The sequence below is a fragment of the Triturus cristatus genome, chromosome 10 (genome assembly GCF_964204655.1).
Source record: "Triturus cristatus chromosome 10, aTriCri1.1, whole genome shotgun sequence".
NCBI classification, from domain to species: domain Eukaryota; kingdom Metazoa; phylum Chordata; class Amphibia; order Caudata; family Salamandridae; genus Triturus; species Triturus cristatus.
The window spans coordinates 1,115,258,053-1,115,283,776 of NC_140593.1; positions in this window are offsets into that span (position 1 = coordinate 1,115,258,053).

Here is a 25,724-nt window from a genome sequence, read left to right on the forward strand (position 1 = left end):
GGCCGAAACCAGGAAGCGGCGGCCGCCATTTTGTGTATTTCACTCAGAAAAAAAAGAGTGAAAACAAGAAAAGGGGGCAATGAGGAGAGTTACAGACCCCCTTACATTTGTGAGGGGGTCAAAGAAGGACTGTAAAGTACAAAGAAAACATTTATTGATTTTAAAAAAAATCACGGGGTACGCGTACGGTAAGCTTACGGTAAGCGTAGGGTAGAAAAAACAAAAAAAAAAAAATGAAAATCAGATTTAAGTGTTTAGATATTAGGGGGCTCTAAAAAGAGCCGTTGTGTTTATGAAATGATTTTTTAGTGGTACCTACAAGTAAGTACCGATGCAGAGTCTAAGGTTCAAGAGGAAGACTCTGTTCCCTTCATCATTGAAGTGCACACCATCTCCTCTATAAATGTCTTGAATGTCATAACGCAAGTTGTTGTGGTAAATGGCACCCATACCATAGTCACGGAGGAAAGCAGAAACAGATTTGTTGACGTGCTTTCTTGCTTTGTCATCGCACCGCGTGCCCACCGTGCGTGCACGGCACTAACTGCGTAAAGTGGGCGCGCGGTGCGCGAAGCGCACCGTGCGCGCACGGAACGAACTGCGTTAAGTGGGCGCGCACGCCACGAATGGCGTAAAGTAACTTAGCATTTAAAAAACCGTACAAATTCACTGAAAAAACCATAGGTTTCACACACGTTATAGTTAGGAATTAGCATTTAAAAAACCTTGCAAATTCACTGAAAAAACCATAGGTTTCACACATGTTATAGTTAGCGGAAATTTTACTGATAAAAAACCAGTGAAATTCCCCCGTTATAGTTAGTGCAGGCAACTATAACTCACGCGACCGCAATCTTCTGCTGATGACATATGTGTCTTTATGAAAAAAAAAGATTTGTAATATATGTATAGCTAAAAATGTATGGAAGAAGACATGGGCAAATAAGTGTCTAAATACAGTATTAGCATCAGCAGAGGATTGCGGTCGCTTGAGTTATAGTTGCCTGCACTAACTATAACGGGGGAATTTCACTGGTTTTTTATCAGTAAAATTTCCGCTAACTATAACATGTGTGAAACCTATGGTTTTTTCAGTGAATATATATATATATATATATATATATATATCCAAACTCAAGGTTGCCCTTATATGAAACGCCACACAGTGGGTAAGTAGCTCCTTTTATTCACCACCAGCTGCAGGTACATCAGTATTCTCTCCCCATTGCCAGATGCATTTCGGCCGCCATGGCCTTTTTCAATGGCTTATTCACGAGTCCCAATAGTCAAAGCGAACTTAAACACCATAAACCACGCCCAAGTGGGAATTCCTCATATTTGAAAAGGTTTCTGGGTACGGTAGTTCTGTGACTTGTCCATCGTGGAGACTGTTGGGCTTTCATGAGTAAAATTTTCACTCCCCATGTGGGTGGGGGGGAGAACAAGTGAATACCTGCAAGTGCCACACTGGAAATGCCGGATTTACACACTCCTGTCGCTCCCGGAACTCCAGGTGCAATCGGCCCGCTATGGAAGCGGCGGGGCGTTTCACGGCGAGACGCGCCGCAATTTAAATCCAAACTCAAGGTTGCCCTTATATGAAACGCCACACAGTGGGTAAGTAGCTCCTTTTATTCACCACCAGCTGCAGGTACATCAGTATTCTCTCCCCATTGCCAGATGCATTTCGGCCGCCATGGCCTTTTTCAATGGCTTATTCACGAGTCCCAATAGTCAAAGCGAACTTAAACACCATAAACCACGCCCAAGTGGGAATTCCTCATATTTGAAAAGGTTTCTGGGTACGGTAGTTCTGTGACTTGTCCATCGTGGAGACTGTTGGGCTTTCATGAGTAAAATTTTCACTCCCCATGTGGGTGGGGGGGAGAACAAGTGAATACCTGCAAGTGCCACACTGGAAATGCCGGATTTACACACTCCTGTCGCTCCCGGAACTCCAGGTGCAATCGGCCCGCTATGGAAGCGGCGGGGCGTTTCACGGCGAGACGCGCCGCAATTTAAATCCAAACTCAAGGTTGCCCTTATATGAAACGCCACACAGTGGGTAAGTAGCTCCTTTTATTCACCACCAGCTGCAGGTACATCAGTATTCTCTCCCCATTGCCAGATGCATTTCGGCCGCCATGGCCTTTTTCAATGGCTTATTCACGAGTCCCAATAGTCAAAGCGAACTTAAACACCATAAACCACGCCCAAGTGGGAATTCCTCATATTTGAAAAGGTTTCTGGGTACGGTAGTTCTGTGACTTGTCCATCGTGGAGACTGTTGGGCTTTCATGAGTAAAATTTTCACTCCCCATGTGGGTGGGGGGGAGAACAAGTGAATACCTGCAAGTGCCACACTGGAAATGCCGGATTTACACACTCCTGTCGCTCCCGGAACTCCAGGTGCAATCGGCCCGCTATGGAAGCGGCGGGGCGTTTCACGGCGAGACGCGCCGCAATTTAAATCCAAACTCAAGGTTGCCCTTATATGAAACGCCACACAGTGGGTAAGTAGCTCCTTTTATTCACCACCAGCTGCAGGTACATCAGTATTCTCTCCCCATTGCCAGATGCATTTCGGCCGCCATGGCCTTTTTCAATGGCTTATTCACGAGTCCCAATAGTCAAAGCGAACTTAAACACCATAAACCACGCCCAAGTGGGAATTCCTCATATTTGAAAAGGTTTCTGGGTACGGTAGTTCTGTGACTTGTCCATCGTGGAGACTGTTGGGCTTTCATGAGTAAAATTTTCACTCCCCATGTGGGTGGGGGGGAGAACAAGTGAATACCTGCAAGTGCCACACTGGAAATGCCGGATTTACACACTCCTGTCGCTCCCGGAACTCCAGGTGCAATCGGCCCGCTATGGAAGCGGCGGGGCGTTTCACGGCGAGACGCGCCGCAATTTAAATCCAAACTCAAGGTTGCCCTTATATGAAACGCCACACAGTGGGTAAGTAGCTCCTTTTATTCACCACCAGCTGCAGGTACATCAGTATTCTCTCCCCATTGCCAGATGCATTTCGGCCGCCATGGCCTTTTTCAATGGCTTATTCACGAGTCCCAATAGTCAAAGCGAACTTAAACACCATAAACCACGCCCAAGTGGGAATTCCTCATATTTGAAAAGGTTTCTGGGTACGGTAGTTCTGTGACTTGTCCATCGTGGAGACTGTTGGGCTTTCATGAGTAAAATTTTCACTCCCCATGTGGGTGGGGGGGAGAACAAGTGAATACCTGCAAGTGCCACACTGGAAATGCCGGATTTACACACTCCTGTCGCTCCCGGAACTCCAGGTGCAATCGGCCCGCTATGGAAGCGGCGGGGCGTTTCACGGCGAGACGCGCCGCAATTTAAATCCAAACTCAAGGTTGCCCTTATATGAAACGCCACACAGTGGGTAAGTAGCTCCTTTTATTCACCACCAGCTGCAGGTACATCAGTATTCTCTCCCCATTGCCAGATGCATTTCGGCCGCCAGCTGCAGCTGGTGGTGAATAAAAGGAGCTACTTACCCACTGTGTGGCGTTTCATATAAGGGCAACCTTGAGTTTGGATATATATATATATATATATATATATATATATATATATAAATATATATATATATATATATTATCTACTGGCGGTCGCCAGTAGATAGTTATAGTTACAACCTAGTTTCCATAGGAAATCTCAAAATTCTATTTTGAATAACTTTGGCGCCGGTTGACGAATCCTCGTGAAATTTTCAAAACTAATGGGGCGCTCCGCTCAGCTCCTACCCTGAAAGTCTCGGGGTGATTCGTCAAGCAGGGGCCGAGAAAAAGGGGGGGTCCTAAAACACGTTTTCCCCATGCATTTTTCCATAGGACCTTTAGACACAGCTACAGCCTGAACGGCTGAACAGAGTTACTTGAAATTTGGCAGAGAGGTAGCCATAAGGTCAAGGAAGTGCCTTTTGCAGGTCTGGTGTAAATCTGTTCAGTATTTCCTGAGAAAATAGCATTTAAAAGCATATCAATATCTATACGCGCGCACCCTGCGCGCACTGTGCGCGCACCCTGCCGGGCGCGAGCGCAATTCTGATTGGTTGTTAGATGTCGGTAAACATTCGAATCGGTCGAAACCAGGAAGTGTCGGCCACCATTTTGTCTCTCGCAGTCTGAGGGGGTGGAAAAAAAAGGTGGAGAACTTGAAAAGGGGGCATAGTGGACAGTTCCTGACCCCCTAGCCTCGGTTAGGGGGTCACAGAAGGACTTCTATCGCGAGGTGCGCGCACTAAGCGCGCATGGCACGCACTACGACCCGTGGGTGCTCGGTGCGCGAAGCGCACCGTGCACCCAAAGAGCGCGCACGGTGCGCGAAGCGCACCGTGTGCGCAAGGTGCGCGCACCTCGCGAATTTAGAAAAAAAAAAAATTCACGGTGCGCGCACGCTGAAAAACCTGAAAAAATAAATAAATAAATAACTTAGCATTTAAAAAACCGTACAAATTCACTGAAAAAACCATAGGTTTCACACACTTTATAGTTATGAATTAGCATTTAAAAAACCTTGCAAATTCACTTAAAAAACCAAAGGTTTCACACATGTTATAGTTAGCTGGACATTTCACTCGTAAAAAACCAATGAAATTCCCCTGTTATAGTTAATGCAGGCAACTATAACTCACGCGACCGCAATCCTCTGCTGATGACGTCAGATATTACATCACTGATGACATATGTGTCTTTAGGAAAAATAAATATTTGTAATATATGTATAGCTAAAGATTAATGGAAGAAGACATGGGTAAATAAGTGTCTAAATACAGTGATGTAATATCTGACGTCATCAGCAGAGGATTGCGGTCGCGTGAGTTATAGTTGCCTGCACTAACTATAACGGGGGAATTTCATTGGTTTTTTACGAGTGAAATGTCCAGCTAACTATAACATGTGTGAAACCTTTGGTTTTTTAAGTGAATATATATATATATACATATATATATATACACACACACACACATACTCACAGATACATGAAAATTAATATACGAGAGTTGTATCGCAGTGTTTGACTCCAGAGGTTTGTGCTTGATCCCAAAGCTTGAGGAAGAAGGGCACTACAAGACCATTTCGCAATCATTTCTAACTTGGATGGCTTGTAAGCTAATCTTTCTTTCCCATTCCAGCCTTTATCTATGTTCCCTTTTTATGCCTCCTCTTGGTCCTGCCTGACAAATACATGACATAGGTATGAACAACAGACATTTCAGCCAAAAGTCCTGTTAAGCAATTAATTGAGTTTGGCAGGCTAATTTCATATTCCCAAGATGAGGACCATAGATAATAACAATCTAACCACATCAGTGATATTTTAATACTGCTTTGATTTTTGATAGGACTTTCTGATCCTAGCTACCAAATTAAAGACCTGCTTGACAAAGAAAACTTACACTTTTGATTAATTTATATTTTGGAGTAAGTTTACTACTTTTTGCTTATTCACAAAACCAGAGTGTTTGTTACTACACAAGAAAAAAGTAGTAGTCCAGCACCACACTTAGCCAACCATAGAAACTGCAACACCATCCCATAGAGAATAACAGAGGTCTGGAATTAATCTAGCATTAAATTTCCAATTGCACTAAAAATATTGGCCCATTGGAATTGATAATAGAAAATCTACAGACACTAGGGTGATATTTTTGTAAAAGATTTTGTGCACAATATTTATGTCATACCATATTTATGCCACTGATATTCTGACATGCAACCATTGAACAGCCCTCTTTAGCCTCAAATTTTGTTCCAAAAAGCGAAACGCAGGTGAAACCTTTAAGATTTTGTCTTAGACATCGAATCTTTTTCGAAAAGGCTAGGCACATCGTCCGAGTCCCCCAGAGATGAACATTATGTGAAGACCAACTTTTCCAAAATATTCAGAAGCAAAGTTTTCATTATGAAAAAGATGTCCAACGATCCTCTTCCTCTGTAGCAGCAACAGCAATATTTTTTTATAAAAATACAACTAGATTAATTTAATTATTCTAAACATAGCTCCTAATGTACATTAATGCATGATAATTATGTTTCTTTAACTGGAAATTTATTTTTTCATTTAAATTTCATAAACACATTTTAATGTAATTTATTATATTTCTATTATGTTATTAATTAAAGATTTATTTAAATATATAACATGAATTTACACTTACAGTGAATACAAAATATATTAAATATTTATTTTTCTCTTTTTTGTTTTATACTTTACCAAAGCTCTGAGGACAGGGCACAGATCCCTGCATGTTAAACTATTGGGAAAAACAAACAAGTTTATTTCTCTCAGCAACTCGTAAAAGCAAAAGGTGAAGCTATAAAAAATTAAATTATGATATTGATTAATATTTATAAAATCAAGAAACGATGAACATGACTTTCCCTCTTGTGCAGAGAGATTTTCTGCCCCCATGACATTAGGGTCTTATGGTTCCGTTCCTGATGAGGGATTGTCTTTTAGTTTTAAGTCTCCCGGTACCATGCCTTCAAGACCTTAAAGTCATTAATGATATTATTGCTGAAATTTCTAAATTAGACAAAATAGAGAGCAATATTGATGTGCCGGTAGCATCTATCGCCACTGTTGCCTCAGACACAATGCCTAGGAACGACATGGTTCTGGATCCTGTTAAGAGATTTAAAAAGAACATTACTTCTTCGGATCTACCACATTCTTAACACTGGTGAATCTACTGGAACAAAAGAAAAATCCAAAGCCTTTTGTGGGGGATATCAAACAAAACATTCAAAGGATTGCCTGAACCTGAGAGTCACTGAGATTGAGAAGAGTGTTAGTGATACTGAGGCTGCTACAACAAAACGGAATTTCTTGTCAAAACTGATAGATTCTCTTAAAAAGGATTACCAAAGACCTGGAAAACTGGAACTGACAAAATAACTTACAGATATGTGGTACTCAGGAGGTTCTTGAAGGAGAATGTTCCTAAAATGGTTTACCTACATGTCTCAATCTCTTTTAATATTAAAGAGCTCACCACATTAGTCTAAAGTCCCCTTCTGCTTTTGTGGCTCTAAACCTAGAGGTATTATAACAGGTGGTACTAACAGTGACAAGGTTGAAAAAGTGACAACAATAGTCTGACTATCACATCTTTCTTCTCAGCATATCTCAAGGGACATTGCCATTAGAGGGAATAAATTACTTGTGCTTCATGTGACACTGAAGGCTGTGAAAGGCAGAGATGGTATAACACACCCATGGTATTTTAAGGTTACAGATGAAGACAGGACAAACACCTTTGATGATCATTCCAAGTTGAGGGACTTTATTCCCTGGAGATGGAAATAGGAAGGTGTGTGGGCTCCTAAGGTGCTCTGACATTTTTCTTTTGTCTTATAGGTCATATTCTGTAATGGATTCTGTGAGGACAATGAACATTGTGTTTTTTTCCCATCTGAACCCGAGCTGCCAGGCCAGGTCCTCCCTGGACCAGGAACAAGCATCCTGGACTGGTTTTGGGGTAACACCCCTCATCAGCCAGGGCAGGCTAGCTTGAATTTGGTGGTGTAGCGAGCAAGGGACCCAGGTCTGGGCATACCCTTCCCACTTAGGGAGACAAATGCAAAAAAAGAACAGATGATGGACGGAATGCTGAAAGTTATTCCACCTCAAATAGAAGTGTAGTGGATGAGTAAAAAATACATTGAATGGAGAGCCCAGTGAGCATGGGTGACTTGTTCATGCAGTGTCTGAGGCAAGGTTAGACAAGAGTATTCAATGGTGTTTAATTGGCTTAATGCCACTTGGGTTGGAATCTATATGCTTCCACTGGAAGGCGCCGGTAGGCAGAGGCTGCATTTAACCAATACTATTTATCCATGTGTAGAACCGGTTGCAATAGATGTAGAGGCTGGCAATTCACGCAACATGTGCATTTATGAGGAGGGAAGCAGACAAAATTGTGGCTCTATGATGCCAGGCGCAGCAAGGAAGTCAATTTCACATATGTGAAGAGGCACAGGGTACTGAGAAAAAAAATGCCTCAGCACTTTTGCCACCTCCGCCTACCTATACCACATCCCAGGCCCGACAGAACTGCAGAAATCCTCTGTTGAGCCTCCAGGGGAAAGAAAGCCTCACGGACCGCCGCCATCTTAAGGGCACTCAAGCCACCACCCCCTCCTCCCCCGCCCCAGTAGGTTCTCTTAATATGCTTGTTTGTTTACCATGTGCTGTACTGAAATGAGATTACTCCATGGATCTAAGCATGTAAATGCAATGCTCAAATCTGCCATTTCTATGCAATCTTAATAATCCTTTTGGTTTCTTTGGCAGTGCTTGTCGCTGGGCATTGTCAGCTACATGTTGAAACTGCTTTGAAAGTCCCGATGGTCTCGCATGGAATTAGTCCATATCAGTCTTGCTTCAGAAAGAGTGACTGAGTCAGTAATGTGACGTCCTATGCACCATTTTTATCTGACTGACTATACCCCACTCCTATTGTATCATGTGACGAAAATTAAGTAAACATAAAAACACATGACAGGCGGATTTGTAGAGCACATGTTCACTCCAAACGGTCTCTTTGTGCTATTGAGAGTTAATGGCCATTTTTGCTATCCAGTTGTATGGAATTCATTTTATCAAGCTCATAAGGTTGAAGGCCTCAGTGGGCCCGCTGTGATTTCACCATTGGGGGTCAAGCACATTTGTCACTACCACAAGTATGGGATGAGCAGCATTCTCCCCAACACCTATTACTAACAGAATTACCAGAAGAATAAGAAGTATGCAGCTTGTCATAAGTCATCAGGAGGGCCACACAATGAAATGGTGAGCCACAAATGGTGGTGATTGATGGCCATAGTACACGTGGCACTGTATTTTGCAGAGGGAACACAAACAGCCACATAGACACCTTTTGCTGCATTGTTTTCAGTGTTTAAGACATTGCCAGCTGCACACCTTTGCAAATCTGGACAAACTGCATAAAATGTCATTTTCCATCTCAAGGGGGAGATTTACAAAACTCCTTCAAGCGAGGCTGTACTACATTATGTGACAGGAAGGGAGCAGGACGGTGCCATATCTTCAAATATATGGTTCTCTCCTCCACTTTGCCTTGCACCAACGATGATTACAGATGCCGTACGCCATGCACCATGCACCACCTTAGGGCCATAGCGCTAGGGTGTGTGAGTCTATCATAGGTTTTGTACAGGAAGGGTATCCTTCCTGTACAAAATACCATGCATAGAAAAGATGCACAGCTTTTCCCATGTTGTATGTGACGCATGCAAAGCCGGAAAAGGAAGGTGGAAATGAAAGCATTTCTCGTTCCTTCGTCTACTTTTAAAAAAAGGGCGCAGTTTTCTCACGCTAAACCCAATCCGCTTTATTTACTAAATTGGGTTTAGCCTGAAAAACCTTGGGTGGTTGCATGGGAAAGCTCATGCTCCACCCTTGGCATGTCCCCATGGAACTAAGTAATGTAAAGCGGTGTCATGCGCTGCTTTGAATTTCTTTTCTGTTATTTCCTGTACAAAACAAGTTTAAATTGGGGAGAAAGATTTTGCGCTGATTTGTGTCACTTTTGTGATGCAAACACGGAGCAAAATCTTCGTAAATGTCCCTCCATGTCTTAGCAATGTTATACTCTTCCAATATGGCAAAGGCGTGCCTTAAAATACTGGTGAAGTGAAATTATTGCATTATTAATAATTATGGATTTCTCTAAGAATGGGGCTGATTTACCAACGTGACTGTCCTCTTTAGTTCCAGCTGAAGCATCTTCTCTTTCTACAGGCTGCAATTAGACTAAAAAATGAAAATCATTGGCATTAATTAGTAGTTCCCACTAGCCTGGTCCCGATCACAGCAAGCACATGTAAAAGAAAAAAGGTAAAAAGGCGACTGATTGTTTTCTACCAATGGATCTTTGTCGCATCAGTATGATTCCTCCCCTGCTTCATCACACAACAGGGGTGTCTCAAAGAGTCACAATGTTTGACAAATCAGAGTGGCAAGGTTCCGAGATCACACAATACCCATGACAATGGTTTGCTGCGCACTGTTCCCTGCAGCCAGATGTGCCACAGAAGGACATTGGACTGCAGGCTCCACTTTCACAATTAGCAGCAAAGACTCTAAAATATTCCCTGCATAGATGATATGCTGCTTGGCAAAAATGTGGGCTTCTACCTGGAGTTGTTGATCTGCCAAGCTCCCAATAATAAAAAAAGAAAATTAAAATGCATTCTACTGAATATAAAAATTCCAAAATCATAAAAACAAAACTGCAGAAAAACAAAGGGCCAATAAAGAAAAAGGAAAAAAGAGAATGAAAATATATATATATTTTTTAAATAGAAAAATATCAGCTGCAGCCATAGTGTAACAAGTTTAGGAAATATGGGTGGGGTGACAAACAATAATCAAGGGAAAATGATAGGTGAAAAAACTCACATTTGGAAATTTCACAATAACATTGGGAGAGGATGTAGCCTTATGAATAGAGCGTTCGACCTGGGAAACCAGGTTCAAGTCTCGGCAACAACACCCAACTTCCTGTGATTCTGGGCAAATCACGTAATCTCCCCGTGCCTAAAAAAAATGAATGTGTCCATCTGTAACTAAGCTGGTGCTTATGTAAAGAGCTGTAATACCCGAAATCTTCGGGTCTAGTTTGTGTAATGTAAAACTCTAAAAAAACAAAAACAAAAATGTTCCAGCATCTTGAACTTCTTTTGTACTCGATGTGCTTAGCATGCGTAGTTTGCATTATTTGTGTAATTCTCGTAAAAAGTTTGGTATTTTGCTTGACAAAAAAATACAGAATTTCAACTGGCCCCAATGTATAAGTTCCTACAATCTGCTTCAATGACCGGCGGTTAATTATCCCCAGGGCCAGCTTTAGGGCAGTGCGACTGGTGCGGCCGCACTGGGCGCTGAACTGGGGAGGGAGCACGGACCTCAGGTGGGGCGCTGTGTTTAGCAATAACTTATGATTTAAAAACAATTGCTGCAGAGTTCCTTGGCATCCTGTTTTCAGGCAGCAATAAACATTTCAAGATAACTCTTGTGATTAATGTTCCTGCTAGAAAGAGAGATCAGACTTCTCTCTAGTGGCAGTTTTCACTTGCCATAAAGTAGTGCAGAGGGTTAATATACCTGCTGCAAAGAACTCTCACCATTCAGATCACAGATCTGTATCACAGCTGTGTATTTTTTGTGGATAGATGAGTGGATTACTGCTTTTGTAACAGAGATACTTTTGTCACCGCAGTTAATAAGATAAAACCCTTATATAGAACAGTGACTGTTATAAACTGTCATCAAAGAGCTGCATGCAAACTGCATAAAATAGGTTACGACCATACTTTTGTTTTCATTTTGTGCCATGTTTATTGTGCAGGGCTATGTTGACCCTTGCATGCCCTATCACATAACTTTGTTTCTTAGTAGCTACAATAAACTTGGGGCAGTAGATAATCCAGGCTTATCCAGACTCCCATATAACAAATGACTAGTCAACCTTAAAATATACCTGTGCATTTAAGTGATCTGAGAAATTCAATACTTTATTTTACAATTCTGTCCAGTTTCCTTTTTCTTTTTTGTTGCACGGCTACGTTATTCATACTTTTCGTTCTTAACATTTCTTGTGGACGCACGCGCATTCGCATTTCTCGCGACAAAAGCGCATGCGTGGGCGTCCACGCATGTGCATTTGTAAGAAGAAGTTGCCGTCAACCAGGAAGAGGGAGCTGCGGGACGCCGCACCGCAGGTAAGGCATTTTCTCTTACTTTTAAATTCTTTTAAAATGAGGGCGGGCGGGCGGCAGGTGGCGGGCAGCTCGGCTTCGCCGTGGCGTGTGCGTAGCGCTGCCTGCTACGACTACTTCGTAAACCGCGAAGCAGGCAGCGTTACGTACACTCCGTGGGCGGAGCGGAGCACTACGCCCGGGCTTAATGCTGTGCCCTGTAATTATCACTTGACTTCGATGGCCCCCTTTTCTAACTATCTCACCTTACACTCCATGCTTTCTAGTGACATTAGGTTTTCAAACAACGCTATATAAATTCACTACAGTTTAGCCTCCGTTTTTTGTGTTCCCACAGCTCAATAACGCCTCCATTAAAAAGGTGGGCACATTTGTAAGATGTAGACGCGCTCATAATGTCCTCCACCCTTTCTGCCTTAAGAGAGGCTTTTGGGTGCATTAATACAGTAAAATGTCATAATGGTTCAAACTTCTGATTCCTGTTTTCTCTAACTGGGTGAAAGTGCTGCTTAACAGGTCATTTGCTCTGGGTGTGCCACTACATCACAAAACTGCCCTAATACTTTATTACATGGAGCAATGTTTGTAAAAATAGCCTTTTTTAGGGTCAAGCCTGAGGGAAAATGCTCTAACGCATGCATCTTACTTGCGAGACACTGTTGTTAACAAAAAGGGCTTGGAGTCCACACACTGCTTACTATTTATTGGCTTGCGTGGCACTCTTCTTTACAGCCTCGTAATTCATTAAGGCAGGCCTAACATTATTCCTTTTCCTCTCTGTGGAGCAAGGACCAAGCACTGATTGATGCAACCTAATCAGTGCCCGTTTGCTGCTCCCAAACATGCTTGAGGTACTATTTTGCTCTTTTTAGCTTTTAGTGTACTGCAAAAAGAAGGTGAGTGACTGGCACAAACATAGCCAACAGGCCAAACAAAATTGCAAAGATTTATTTTCAATAGTTAACTTTGATTTATTTTGCCATGTCTTCTTTTCTCACTTTGCACTCATGTTTTCTTTTGTTTTTGCTTTTGGGCACTGTTCTCAAAAGATGAGGATTATGTTATTGCAAAGCGACACTGTTTCTTTTTTTTGCATGCTTTCTGAAATTATGCTTTAACACATAATTGCGCAGTACACCCCAATCCGCCCCACTCCAATCCATGACAATCCACCCAACTGCACCCCCTACCAATCCACCCCAAACCAATCCAATCCACCCCATTCCAATCCAAACAACTCACCCAAATTAAATTCACTCAAATCCACCACACTCCAGTTCTCCCAACCCTCCCCACTCCAATCTGGTTTACTCCAATCCTAAACAATGTGCCCCTCTCCAATCTGCCCCGCTCCATTCTAAAACAATCTGTCCACTCCAATCTGCACCACTCCAATCCGCCCCACTCCAATCCAAAGCAATCTGGAGCACTCCAATCCAAAATAATCTGCCCCACTCCAATCCTAAACAATCTTTCCCACTCATATCCTCCCAATCCAATCTGCCTCCCTAACATAACATGTACTTTTGTATAGCGCACGTATCACCCGAAAGTCTCAAGGCGCTGAATAACAGATGTATATTGTTACCCAACTCAATGGTACTCATTTTATTAACCTCAGATGGATGAAAGGCTGAGTGGACCCGCCGGGATTAGAACCTGTGACCATGGGGTCGAACACAGTCCCCTACAGTGGATGCATGTGTCCACTGCGCCACCAGTCCCTCCAATACGCTCCACTCCATTCCAAAACTATCTGCCTCCCTCAAATTCAACTCACTCAATTCCAAAACACTCTGCCCAAAGCAATCTGCCCCACTCCAAAACAATCTGTCTCACTCCAAAAACAATCTGTCCCACTCCAACCTGCTCCACTCCAATCCAAAACAATGCCCATATACAATCCACCCCACCTCACTTGAGGCCAATCCATCCCACCCCACTCTTCTCCAGTCCAATCCACACCACTGCAGTCAAATCTACCCCACCTCAATCTAGCCCCAATCCAATCCTCCCCACTTCAATCCATCCCCCTCCAGTCCAGTCCAATCCACTCTAATTCACCCCACTCCAAACCACGCTACCCTATTCCAATCCATCCCACCCAATCCAATCCATGCCACCCCAAACAACCTAATCCGACCCACTCCAGTTTACTCCAAACCTCCTCACCCCATTTCAACCCACCCCACTCCAATCCAGTCTACGCCACCGAGTCTACACACTCTAATCCATCCCACTCAATACAACCCGCTCTACCCCAATCCAGTCCAGCTCAATCTACTCCAATCCAATTCACCCCACTACCTCAACCCACTCCAACCGATACCAACCTATTCCACCCAATCCACTCCACTCTATTCCACTCCACTCTACGATACTGCACTCTATGATACTCTTTGCTACTGAACTCTACTCCCTTCAATGACACGGTACTCCCCCTACACCACTCTATGACACTCTACTCTAACAAGTCCAGTCTAGGACACTCTACTCCCCCTAACGCCACTCTAGGATATTCCACACGCCTAACCTTTAGCCATGCTGAACTGCAGCCACACTGGTGTACAACATGGCAAAACACATTGTCAAAGCCACAATGGCTCTTGTATAGGCGAGACCTATTGGCTTTGCCAATGCTTGTTTGCTTTAGTTGTAAACACAACAAGATGATGGATGGAGTGCTGAAACTTTTCACGCACCCATCACCAGTCACAGATCTGGGTTTAATCCATCATTCTTTTGCTCATTATGCCCAGTTTAGACCCAGCCATTTGAAAATCAGTCTTGACCCTGTTCCTCATGAGAACAGTTCAGCAGGAATTGCCAGGCCAAGTCCTCCATGAACCTGAAACAAGCATCCTAGGACCAGCTCTCCATACTGGGGTGAAGGTTTTACATTCATCAATATTCTGTCCACCAATTGTTCTTTTTGCATGTGGGTCCCGTGCGCTCCATGCCACTGGAGTCAAGCTAGCCTAGCTGATGAGGGGTGAAACCTTGAATCGGTCCAAGGATGCTTGTTTCTGGTCCAGGGATTACCTGGCCTGGCAGTCTGAGCTGGTCTGTTCCCATGGGGAACAGAGTCAAGACTGATTTGCATGTGGCTGGGTTTTAACTAGAATAGCATGGGGAGCAAAAACAGATGGATTTAGGCCCAGATCTCTGTACAGGTGTGAATGTTTGACATTGTTCAACATTCTGTCCATCAATTGTTCTTTTTGCATTTATCACCCCAAGTGAAACGGGTATACCCAGGCGTGGGTCCTGCGCATCCATGCCACTGGAGTCAAGGTAGCCTAGCTAATGAGGGGTGAAACCCAGAAACAGGTTCCAGGATGCTTGTTTCCAGTCCAGGGAGGACCTGGCCTGGCAGTTCGGGCTGGACTGTTCCAATGGGGAACAGGGTCAAGACTGATTTGCATATGGCTGGGTTTAACCTGGAATGGCAAGGGGAGCAAAATAACAATGGATTTAGGCCCAGATCCCTGTACTGGGGTGAACGTTTGACATTGTCCAACATTCTGTTCATCAATTGTTCTTTTTGCTTTAGTTGTAAAACAGAAGTTTAAAGTGGTAAATGCAACTGATTTTGGTAGGTTCACGCTGCTTTTGCATAAATGGTAATTTTCTTGCTACACATACCCTTTGTTGGAGAGCAGAGACAACTTTGCCGCACACAGTGGAAACAAATTAGAGGGAACCTTGGTTAGGACGTTATGTTTTTCCCCTATCTTTCATTATCTATTCCTAATGTTGCTGAAAAGGGTTTGTTTGGGTAGATATACATTCTTATTGGTAAAGTCAGCCTTTACCAGTGCTTTAAAACAAATTAAATGTATGTGAGGCAATGTCTATGGAGAGATGAGGGGCACTTTTGCCCTGTGGTCATGAGAAAATCCAAGTAGGAGGTCACGAGGGGCTCCAAAAATAATTGTCGCTCTGGGAGCCAACAGCACTGAAGCCGGCCCTGATTATCCCTCAATCAACCCACACTCATGCATTAATTAGTGTGTCCTGCTAAGTATGTATTAATACATGTACCTATCAAATTATCCAGTAGTCACCATCCTCAGCCACACACATACACACCCAATGTTATCCATGCACCCACTGACAAAATCAGCCACAAACAGCCAGGTATCCATCAACCCACCCACACCCGTGGATTTCTACTGATCCCTGTGCCTCCATCCATGTATTCATCTTTCATGCACTGACACTACTGCACTTATCCTTCCAGCCATCAAACACACATGCATATGCATCCATCAATCCATCATCTCACACCCATACATTCTTCCATACACCCACACTCCCGTGTATTCTTGTATCTACCGGATGTATTTCGGAACCCCCCATGCATTCACTATGCATATCTTTGTAACGTCTTGCATGGTAAGGGAGGCCATGGCAATGTCGCAGTGGGGGTAATGACTGTGTTGTAAAGGCAGATTGCGGTAATGATGACTGCATGGTACAGGATGTTTCCTGTATTCACCTACACACAAATCACTTTTGCTTAAATCCAGCTATCTATTCGCTTTTAGAAATAATGCGTCTCTCTCTACCTATACATCCACCCCCACAAACATATGCATTGAGCCATCAATTTTCACCCATTCACCCAACTAAACCCCCAGACCCGCATAGTAATCTGCCCAACCACTCACACATACGTTTATCCAACCGTCCAAACCAAAGCATTCCACCATTCAACTACCCTCAGCAATACAGTATGTCATGCATCGGTCATGCACGCACACCCAGAGAGTCATCTAACTTGTGATCTGTCTCTGGTCTACACCACACATTCATGTACACACTCGCATCCATCTTCCACAAACCCACATTCATGCATTAATCTTCTGCGTCTAGCTGTGACTTAATGGAGATTGGATGTATGTACACTAGAGTATGTATTGTTTCTGTTCATGCATGTCATAACATTTTAAATTTTGGGCAAGGGCCATGTTTACATTTAAGCAGTGAAGGGGCATCTTTCGGAAATCAGCAGATGCCCCATTTGTCAAACGCTAGTGTCCTGGCTCATTCAGGTTTTTGGATAATGTTTCCACCTGCGGGACAGCTGCCTTCTTCACCTTCGGAAGCACAGCCAACTTGTCCTTGGAAATCCATTCCACGTAGGATGGTGTCTACTTTCTGACACCCTGTCCAACATGTTTACCAACCCCAGATGAGATACATTGTATCTCAATCCCAGGAAAGGCAGAATCATTTATTATTCCCATCCCGCTAGGAGAAAACTTGCAGATCATCAGGGACATTGATTTGCCATCCAACCTTGACATTGTTCATTTTCACCAAAAGTTCCCTATTCTTGTTGGTAGAAGCTTTGCAGGTGAAAATGACGTGCCCACCAAATAAGAAACTCTCAGTGGGTAGGACTATCATCCTCGGGCCAGGTGGGGTAGGGGCCCTGCCATTCAAGGTACTTTGTGGCTGATTTGCCCAACTTTAAATGAGGGGTGATATCCCCCAATCAATGTTTGTGGGTGCCTCCTTGTATGCTGGGCTTTGTCATAGGTACATAAAATAGCAAAGAGTGGAATGCTTGAATTAATCTCAGTCACTGGTAATTTCTCTGGGCTGCATTCCAGTTCATCATTCATTTGCCCAACATACCATCTGAGGCAGGAATCAGCCACATCCAAAGATATCAAGACCCTGCTCCAATAGGATCAATCCAGCCTGAAATGCCAGGCACTCTCTCATCAGAAATACAAGCAGCCCCAAATTGGTTTTAACTTATTTGGGTATGTTTGGGAGACACAGCTTGGTTGCAGAAGCGCAGTGACCAGGGGGCCTGGGCATACCTGTCTGACTTAGGGCATTGCACTGGGGTATAGCGGCAATAGGTTGGAATTGGCCTTGGTTTGGTGTGTTACCCTTCAAGAGGACATGCCTTGGCAGTTTGGGCTGGATTGTTTCTTATGGAGCAAGGCTGATTTGCAAATCCCTGGGTCTAATCTGAGGTGGTGTGGTGGGCAAAAAAAGGATAGATTGGAATGTTTTCCAAGCGATAGCCATTGGTTAGTCTAATCACTAGCATCCTCAAAATCACCTATTTTTTTTTTGTTCTTAGATGCCTGTATGTGTGTTGATGCTCATGTGCATGGAAGCCTTTAGGTGAGTTTCTGTGTACATGTATATGTGCTCTGCATGCACTCCTATATGTTGTATGGCTCTATGTGCAAGCAATGTACAAAAGCTGGTAGCCATATCAATGCCTGCTGTATACTTATGAGTCTGGAATGAAACCAAGACATGAAGTGAGAGAGATTGAGAGAGAAAGAGAGAGAGAAGGAGATAAAGGGGCGAGGGGAGCGCAAGAAGAGAGATTATTGCCTCGGCAACCTTACTTGCGACCCTTAGATTAATTGCCCTCAGTCAGTCGCGTCCTGGCGTGAGCGATGGATAGCTGGATTGTTTTCCAGCATTCAGTAACTGACTGACCTCTAATTATGTGCCCTGTCCAATGCTCATAAATAAGGCCCTCATTGGATGAAGGTACTGCTCCTCCCACTTCCGCACAAGAAAGAGACTGCTGACTTTTCATGGACTAATTAAAATGTGATAGATCTGTTCCATGGTGTATTGACTGCGTCTGACATTTATAGGCATGGATGTGAGCTTTTCTTTCACCCAAAGTGAAGGGTCTCAAGGTACCTATTGAAGGAGAGAAACAAAGGAAGAAGCAATCAGTCGTGCAGCAGGCAAGCCAGGGGTCCTAATGCAAGCAAGGAAAATGGCTCGCTCCCAGCTAGAACCTGGGTCCCGGTGCCACTGCACCTGCTGCACCAGTTATAGGTAATCTCACGCGGAAAAAGATGTTTAAAAGTAAAGGCCTGATTTAGAGTTTGGCGGATGGGTTACTCAGTCACAAACGTGATGGATATCCCGTAAGCGTATCACAAGTGTGTTATATCCAACGGCACTTGTAATGTGAGGGAGAGGGTGTCCCTCACATCTCTAGATCAGGCGCTACATTTCTTCCAAGCGGCACTGAACTGGGGAGAGAGGGAGATTGATTGTGTGTGTGTGAGAGAGGGAGAGAGAATGGTATGGGTTAGAGGGTGGGGAGAAATGGTAAGTGTTAGAGGGTGGGGAGAGGAGAGTGACAGTGCAAACGGAAGAGAGAGCAAGAGAAAAAAAGAAGCAGCAGAGAGACGGAAAGAGAGGGAGATAGAAGCAGATAAAAAGAGAGGGGCATATTATCAAGACAGGCGATAGAATTATTGCCGCTGTAGCGGCAGAAAACTGCCACTAAAACGGCGATAATGGGCTGGATAATATGCTATATGAAATTCTAATTGAAGCTCAGGTTAGATGTCCTTCACAATGTGTTGAAGAGTGAGAGACAGCAAGAAAATGCTTGGGGCAGATAGTCAGTCACAGACATGGAGAGAAATACAGAGGGAGTAAGTGGCTGAGAAAGTTGTTAAAAGAAAAAGGTAAATAGCAAAGCCGGGCAAGAGGGAGTGTGAACGCGAGAGAAGAGAGATGCTCATGCAGGAGAGGCAAAGAGTGTGTGAGAGGGAAAGAGAACGAAACGTGAAAGAGAATGTTGAGAGTGGGCGAGAGGGAGAACACGTGTGAAAAAGATGGACGAAGTGTTAGAGAATGAGAGCGGGAGGAAGAGATTGATAAAAAGGACAAGCGAGAGAAATGAAAGAGGGTCAGTGTGGTTGAAAGAGAGAGCGACAGACAGAAATTGATTTAGCAATCCACAGCACTGAGGTCATCTAAATTGTGCTGCTGCTGACAAAACAGCATCTGTGCAATTCCACTGACCCGTCATTACACTATTGTGCTTTGTGAGGCCCCAGATAGAGAGCCGCATGATAAACTGTGTTATTATCTATTCCCCGCTCTCAGTTTGATTGCAGACATCTCCACACTAAGGTCAACAGCAGCGAAAGCGGATGGAAGAGAAGAAAACCCAACCACAACCACTCCACCCACTGCCATTGAACAGGACCAGGATGAGTGAAAGGCACTCTCCTACAGTGTTTACTGGGAACCAAGTCATTTGAAGGCTCGTGGCTGGATCTCAGTACACTGCTAAGGTGGAAATGGCCCAGGAGGCGGGGCAGACAGGGTGAAAACCCAACTACCTCATTGTACATCCTTTGACATAAGTTATGGCGCAGGAAATGGTGCCACAGGAGATAGCCCTGCAGGAAATGACATCACAGACCAGTGACATTTATTTGGTGCTCCAAAGAAGACAATGGACTGGTAAAAATGGGAGCGTGGGCAAAGATTTGGCGCATTAAGGCCCCAGTTAAAAGTTAGGTGGATTTAGGGCCTCATCTCTGAAAAGTGTTGCATCACTGCAGTAAAACAGCGATGCAACACGTTTCAGTGCGCCCTCCTTGCGACACAATGGATGTGCCGTCTTTACTGTAGAGTGCTCCATGTTGCAAGGATTTAAAGATACGTCAGTAATCCTGACTTATCTGTAGGCACAAAAATGGCACATTGCTGGAGTGTGTTTGGAAACAGATGCAACTCCAGCAATGTGTCATTTCATATGCGGCAAGCCCCATGTGAAAGGCAATGCGTCATCCCTTATGCCTGCCTTAAGAAGGAAGGCATAAGGATTTGACGCACTGACGGCGTAGAAGTGTTGCTGTGAAACCTCATAGATTTCACTGCAACACTTCTACAAGCCTTTTCTGTGCTGCAACCCCAACCATGCCTACATTATACCTGTCACAGGTATAATGTAGTGCAGGGGTTTACAAAGTGACGCATCTGCCTAGATGTGTCACTTCATAAATATGGCGCAGTGTGGTGTATTTTTTACGCCACTGCAATGTCACAAAAAGTGACGCAATGGCAGCGTAAGGGCCTCACAAATAAGGCCCGAGAAACCAGGTGGCTGGGATGAATGATTCTGAGCCAGCTGTACAACTATAGTATTTTGCGACTCGCAAATTGCGACAAATTATGAGTCGCAATTTGGGAGTCGCTAAATGGTATGTACAACAGTGTTTGAGACACTGATAGCAATTCATGATGGGGTCGCAAATTGCATGCCTCATGAATATTAATGAGGCTGTCGCAATTTGCAACCCCATTGGGAATAGCTAGCAGTCCCAGGAATGGTGGTCTGCAGACCTCCATGTCTGGGACTGCTTTTAAATAAACCTTTTTTTTTTTTTAAATGCAGCCCGTTTTCCTTAAAGGAAAACGGGATGCATTTAAAAAATAAAAATTTATCTTTTCATTTTCATTTTTTAAGGGCAGGCAGTGGTCCCCTAGACCACTGCCTGCCCTTAAAAGTGTTTGTGCATGCATTCCCAAAGGGAAACGGGTCCCCTTGGAACCTCTTCCTGTTTGCCAGTGCTTTACCACCCTTCTGAGAAGGAAAACGGGATGCATTTAAAAACTGTTGTACATCTGGCCCTCCAACTGTTTTCTTCGTCTGTGATCTCCCTATTATAAATTAATCTCCGACCTCCCGTGCTACGAGCAGATGGACAGGGAAGGGGTGTGGGTGTAAGTAGTCAGGTGAGGATGCGGCCAGGCAAGGAGGAACGTTGAATGTTCCATGTTAACTAGGGAGTGGGGGGTAGTGCAGTGACCAGGGATGGGATCCACTTGCAGCCCAAGCCTAAAGCATTTTTAATCAAAGCTAGCTCGCACAAGATTGGGGAAATACTTATTTATCATTAAATATTTATTAGTCAAAAGGTATTATAAAAACATTGGTCAGAGATTCATTTCACCCTATACAGATTTCATCATTGTCCAGTCCTACAATTTTGAATTACATCCAAACTAATCCATTTGCTAATAATTTAGGTTCAACCAAAAAGTGTGTAATTGCAACAAACTTCACAAATACAAGTTCACCATTGTAAGAAATGGGCATACTAGTCAAGGGGGTGACCACCCACCTTGAGTAATAATAATTACAATCTTTGCCAGGAACTTTTCAGTCAGTGGAATATGTGGGGTAATGGCGCTCCTGGGAAATATGCAGTGAGTATATACTAGTGTACAATTATGATTGCGGTGCATAAGGGTGGGGAGAGCCACCCTCCTCCCCAATGTGTGGATAACCACTGATAAACTAAAACAACAATCCCTTGCACACACCAACAGTGTATATTATATATCATTAACAATAACAAAAAACACTCCTGTTCCTCCGTTGAAACAGTCACTTCAGTTTAATCTTGAAATCCTTAGCCTAGGGTTAACCCACAACGCCGCTGTTTTAACCTGAGCTCACTCCCCTGGTAGCTATGGCCCAAAGCAAACAGGCCTAATTTTGTGTAAAGCATTTATGTAGTAGCAATATATAACACAAGACAAAATTCACACAATAAAAAGCCCATACTGAAATAGAATAATAGAGTCGATTTTATTAATTAAAATGACACTAAAATGACAAAAATCTAATATGAGGCATTGGAGACATATATCTTCAAATGTTTAAATAAAAATAGTGTCAAAAAGCATTAAGCGCCAATCTTGGTCAACTGATCGTGGGCCACCGAGAACTAGGTGCAACTTGGCAAACTGCAATGAAGCACGAGTCAGATACAGAAACCAGGTTAGCCCGGTCAAATGTTTTATGATGGAACTTAGGGGCATATTTACAAGAACTGACGCATCGGCATTGATGCATCAAATTTCTTGCACCTGCCGCAAATGCCCTAGTGGTGCCAAGGATGCGCTGTATTTACAATACAGAGCTCCATGGCGCAAGGATTCACGGATGCATCAGAAATTCTGACACATCTTTTGGCACTAAAGGGACGCATTGCTGGATTTGGCTGTAAGACTGATGCAACTACAGCAATGCGTCAGAAAACAGAGGCAAGTCCCATGTAAAAAGCCCTGGTGTCAATCCTTACACCTAGTTTGAGAAGGCGTAGGGATTTTGACACTGTGAAGTCGTAGAGTGATGCAGTGAAAAGTTATAAATGTCACTGTGTCAGTTCTATGTGACCTTAACGTTGGAATGCCTACCCTGCATATGCTATACCTGGAGTAGGTATAATGTGAAGCAGGCCTCTATAAACTGACACATTAGGCCCAATGCGTCAGTTTGTAAATATGGAGCAGTGTGGAGCACTGATTGTGAGGCCGCTGCATGGGCACGAGGCACCATCTCCTTGTAAATATGCCCCTTAGTTGCAAAAATGATAGTCCAAAATCTTCAGTAGGGCAGAGCTACAGGCTGTAGCCGAAAAGGGCTCAAAGAATCTGGATAGCAATGGATGAGGTCAGGTATAGCCATTGTTTTTTAGCAGAAAAGCTCAGAATGAGAGAAATTCTATTTTAATGCCCAAGGAAGTCCTCTTAAGGGTCAGATACGTTGGTGCCGCCTACACCTGGGCAAGGCTGCAGGCTGTAACTGTAGAGGGATCCTTAGGCCTGATCCCTACTCCGCGTGGGTCCACTGAATCGGATTTGTTGCTTGCAGAGAAATCTGGGCAATCATCCTTAGATCCGGCATAGGCAACAATATGGTGGGCTCATCATGTTAATATGGTATTTAATTATTCTCTTGTTGCCTACGTTATATTTTATAAAGTGATTTTCCCTAGCACATTTTCCATCTGTCAAATTGTTTCAGTTTTTCTCCTACCTGAGAATCAGGACATTTAGTAAATAGACAGTATCCCTCCTGATGTGGGTGGGTGGGGATAAAAGAAGACTGGTGTTGGGTCTGGTGCTTTGAAAGACTGTAAAACATAGTGATTTGCAGTGGGCAAGATAGGTATTTATTTGTATGCTGGCGATAGGAGTAAGTTGGTGTCTATGGGCTGGCATTCAGTGGATGGCTGTAGTGGATTGCGGTGTGTATGGCTACAGGAATTGTGGGGGAATGATATAGTGAATCGCAGAGTTTAAGAATGCTGAATGCCATCCTTAAGGTGGTCTTCTCCCTAAATGTTTACCTGCTAACGGCATCTTTTTGCTGTATCTTTTTGTTGGCCTTCGAACTCTGAGCACTTTACCACTGCAAACCAGTGCAAAAGTGCATGTGCTTCACCCCTTAACATGGCAACATTGGTATATACACAATTTGAATATCTAGTTTACTTGTAAGTCCCCTGTAAAGTGGTATACCATACACCCATGGCCTGTAACCTAAATGCTACTAGTGGCTTGAAGCATTGATAGTGCCACTCACACAAGTATCCTTTAGAAACCTGTCTCAGGCCTGCCATTGCAAGGCCTCTATGTGCAGTTTACTGCCACTCCGACTTAGCATTTAAAACTATTTGCCAAGCCTTATACTCCCTTTTTTTACGCATATGTCACCCCTAAGGTAGGCTTTAGGAAGCCCTATGGGCAGGATGCTGTATAAGTAAAAGGTAGGACATGTACTTTTAAGTTTCGCATCTCTTGATAGTGACAAACACTCAAATTCATTCTTCACTACTGTGAGACCTACTCCTCTCATAGGCTGACATTGGGAATTCCTTAGTACATGTTTAAGCTGCAATTCCTGATGAGATAGGAGTAGCTGCATCATGTTTCATATCTTTGGAATGGTAATGATAAATACTCTTTACTGGTAAAGTTGGATTTAACATTACTATTTTAGAAATGCCACTTTTAGAAAATGCAAATTTCTCTGCTTTTACTGCTCTGTGCGCCTTGCAGCCTGTCTCCAATATGCATCTGGGTTGGGTGACACTTTGTGCATTCCCTCTAGACAACCACAAACACAGGAAGGGTGGATGTGACAGAGAACCCATCTGCATTGATCTGCATTCTGATAGCTCTTCCTGGGCAGAAAGAGAGGGGGTAGCTGACACTTACACCTGAATAGGCAGTGTCCTGTTTCCCTACCAAAGGGCTGATTACCCCCTACTGATAGTCTGGAGCCAAGGCTAGGAAGAAAGGACCTGTGTGCACTTCAAAGTCCCTTTGTTAAAGTCACCCCCACTTCAAAGGCTCAACTGGGTATAAGTACTGGGTCCCTGACCCTACCAAGACAGTACACTACTGGACCTGTGAAGAACTCTGCCAGGAGTAAAGACTGCGGTGCTACAAGGATTGCCACTCTATTTGACTGCTGCTCTGGAAGAACTGCTTTTCTCCTTTGCTGTGCTATCATGCTGTCTGCAGATTCCTGCCCTGCTGAGGACAAGGACTGGACCAATCTCACTTGACCCCCGAGTGACTCTAAGGGTTTGTTGGCTTGCCCCCTGTTCTGATGTCTCACGGCCATCAAAGAATTCCTTCATCCCTGCAACAGCACCTGGCCTCTGCCATCTGTGAGTCCTGCCCTGCCATGTGTTGCCAATCCAGTCCTGGGCCCTTGAAAAGTGACTTCTGCTGTACAGAACCATTAAAATCGAAGCAGTGATGACTTTGCTCCAATCAAAACCGATGCATTCCCCTTCGACACCGAAGCAGGAGACGATCTGTGACATCGCTTCGACCAACTGCGCAGCTCAATGATGATGGACAGTGCGGCTCGATGATGATGCAGTGTCTGCATCGTAAAGGGACTCATCAATGAAGCCTTCATCGCCTGAGCGGATTGGAATCGTCGCATTGAGTCTTCAACTTCGATGCTTGCTCCATCCAATTTAATTTTTCAACAGAACCTGCGCAAATCCTGTAGCCGGCCTGCCCTCCATCGCAGTCAGCCTGAACTATGGATTAACCCCGGTCCAGTGCAACCTTGAGTAACCCCTAAGCACTATTTTAGAGTGTTTTTTTTGTGTTACTGTATGTTTCTATTGCACAAATACTTTACACATTGCCTCTTTAGATAAGCCTGCCTCACTCAGTATCAAGCTATCAGAGGGTGAGCACAGGTTATCTTTTAATGTATATTTAGCTTACCCAGACTAGAGTGGTTCTTCTGCTTATACAGGGTGCATGCTCTGACAACCAGAAAACCCACTTATAGCACCATAACCCCTTCTCTCCTCTTTCTAT